Source organism: Sceloporus undulatus, chromosome 5 (assembly GCF_019175285.1).
Source record: "Sceloporus undulatus isolate JIND9_A2432 ecotype Alabama chromosome 5, SceUnd_v1.1, whole genome shotgun sequence".
NCBI lineage: Eukaryota > Metazoa > Chordata > Lepidosauria > Squamata > Phrynosomatidae > Sceloporus > Sceloporus undulatus.
Window position 1 is genome coordinate 77,142,174 of NC_056526.1, and position 2,891 is coordinate 77,145,064.

Here is a 2,891-nt window from a genome sequence, read left to right on the forward strand (position 1 = left end):
GAACATCCACCTGTTGTTGTGTTGGATTATGTAAGTGCTGGGGGATGGACCATATCCATGAGGAAAATACAAAAGGGTTGGCCCATCTATGCCCTCAGTCTGTTCCATCCCATTTCATATTTATCAACCATTTTAAAATATGCATAAATATTCACCTTTAAAATGTGTATTTAAATTAAGCTGAGTTGAATATATGTCACCCAGGTCATTGGAAATGTTTTGGGAAATGATGTGAAATTACCATAAGACGTGGAGGAGGACTTGAATATTCAGATGAGAAGGTGTCTCTTATTATGAGGTGGCCTGAAGGAGCCTTCCTTCCCTTTCCTTTCTTGTTGGAAAATGTGTGAGATAGTAGTGAATCTATCTAGCAGCGTGATCAAATTGGATGACAATAACCAGCTTTATTTTAAAATTATTTGTTCAGAGTCAGCCATTTAATCTAATGGAGGGAAGAGTGAAGAGGAGATAGCTACAGGTTATAATAATGCAGGAAAAGAGAGGGCATTGTAAAATGAACAACAGGAAGTTACTATGCCTAGACTCTTAGGGAGTAACATGCAAACTAAGAGTTAGCAAGTATGGGCACACAAAGGTTGACAACTCAACATTTCTTTAATTTTCCCTTTAAAATAAGGGATTCTGTGCATGTGTATGTATGTGTAGACTGGGTTGCCATCATTGCAACATAAGTGTTCCATCTTATTATTGTAAAATAAATGGGAAAACAAGAAAAAACAGGGGAGCGGGTGGGGGGCACTTTCAAAAACCCAGTTCACAATATAGCTTCTCCTTGATGCCAAATTTTGAAAATGGGGCTGACAATGTCCTGAGACTGATATTATGTGATGGTGCAGTATTGTTTACCACAGTTTTCATACATAATAAGATGGCCCCCTCCCCAAGTCACCAAGATCCTGTCCTATTTTCATGGGAGATGAATGTTCTGGAGAATGGAAGGGGCACCATACAGCCGTGATTTGAATACACTGTAAAGAAAACTTAAAATGCACACTTATAAATGTGGTTTATCTCTATGTTTTAAATGCATTTTGATACATTTTTTGAACCAAGGCTTGTGTTGAAATATTCAGTAGGTATGAAAGCTAGTGGATAACTCATGTTTGATTTGTACATTAGTCAGGCAGATATCGGAAAGAGCAGCCTTCCTGGAGTTTTCAAAGACTGGGTTCATCAAGCACTGCTAGTGAATACAAATTATCATTTAGCAAGTACTGTAGTTATTTTTTGGTGTCCAGGAATTTATTTAGAAACTAGGTTATTGACCTTATATTACCAAGCTATATGGAGAATTTTACTGCACCCCTGAACTTCAGGTTTGGTTACATGGAAAAATTCTATCATTCTGTACATTCCCCTATTTCTCTTACTATTGAAATACCAATTGGAAATAAAGAGAGAGTGAAGAATAATCAACACCTTGAGGAATAAAACTTTTTGATGTCCTTAAAAATGAAAGAAAGAAAAGCCCTGACATTTTCCCACTAGTATAATCTTTAGGTCATCTAGTCCCAGTCTATGGAATGGAAGGATCAATAATGATATTTAAAGCTCAACACTAGTTAATTATTACTGTATAGATGGGAGAGGGGGAGAGAGTTTGAGATCTGTGTGAAGGATATATGTTTCTAGGTTGTTGTTTTTTAATGAAATGAGAAATGAACTTCTGGTTGAAGGTAAAAACAAGTGTAGATAGTTTATTTAAACAGAGTCTATATATAGCTTGGTTTCCATATGTGTAAGATTAGAATATTTTTAGTGACCCATGTGCACATAACCATTGCTTAATGCATGTGTATGTTTCCTTTGGGATGGAACACAAAGTGCTATTCTGTAGCTCTTTACACAGTATCCAAAACCTTCATCCACCACAGCTGGCAGATGCTTATCAATAGGGAGGAGGTGAAGGCAGTTCAAATGAAGCATTTTTACGGTAAGGGGTAGGAGGGTACAGTTCATCTGTGAACACAGTCCCATTTCCTTTCCCTCCTCTGATCTGAAAGGACTTGGTTCTTCATGACCTAACTTGCCTCCATGCTCCCTCCTTATTGATAAGCAGTGGCAGCAACAGCAGCCCTTCTTGGGGCTCGACATATGTTAGGGGGTGATTTTGGATGGCCCCTTGTAGCTCATCTAAAAAAAAGATGGTGTACATGGCGAGGAGAACATGGAACTGCATGATCAGGACCTCTCTCTCATTCTCTCTCCCTGTGTGTGTGTGTTTTCTGCCTTCTTGCAGTTTCACTTACAGTATGAAGTGGGGGAAATGGAACACAAGATAGTGTCAAATGGAAAGGTCTGAAAACAGAAAAACTGTCCTATACCCTTCCAATCTGAGTGGGAAATGTCTATACTACACTGAGGTTTGTGGTCTACTTCACAAAGGATAGCCATTTTTTAGGGCTGCATTAGCATCTTCAGATACCTCCAGCTCACAGGTCAAAGGTGGACCTCCAGCTCTCTCATTTTGGACCTATGAGCTATATTCAATACAGACCTTTCTCTGCATACCACATCCTCTTACCAACTTTGCTCTTCTTCTTCTTTGGTATTGTTTTCTCTATTCCATTCTGTGTGCCCAGCTCCAAAGCTGATGGAGGCAATCTTGTATGAGTTGAAGGAGAATCCTTGGAAGAAAGTGGACCTAGAATCATAGATTCATAGAGTTGGAAGAAACCACAAGGGCCATCCAGCCCAACCCCCTTCCATGTCATCTCTGTGCTGAATGAAACTAAAGAGATTAATACATGTGACTTTTAAGCCAGAATTATAATTGTAAAATAATGTCTTTGGTGATGCTTATCATACAATGTCACCTCCAACCCTTAGCTCCCGTGTCTCCCAAGTGTGGTAAGGATGTCCCTTTTCGC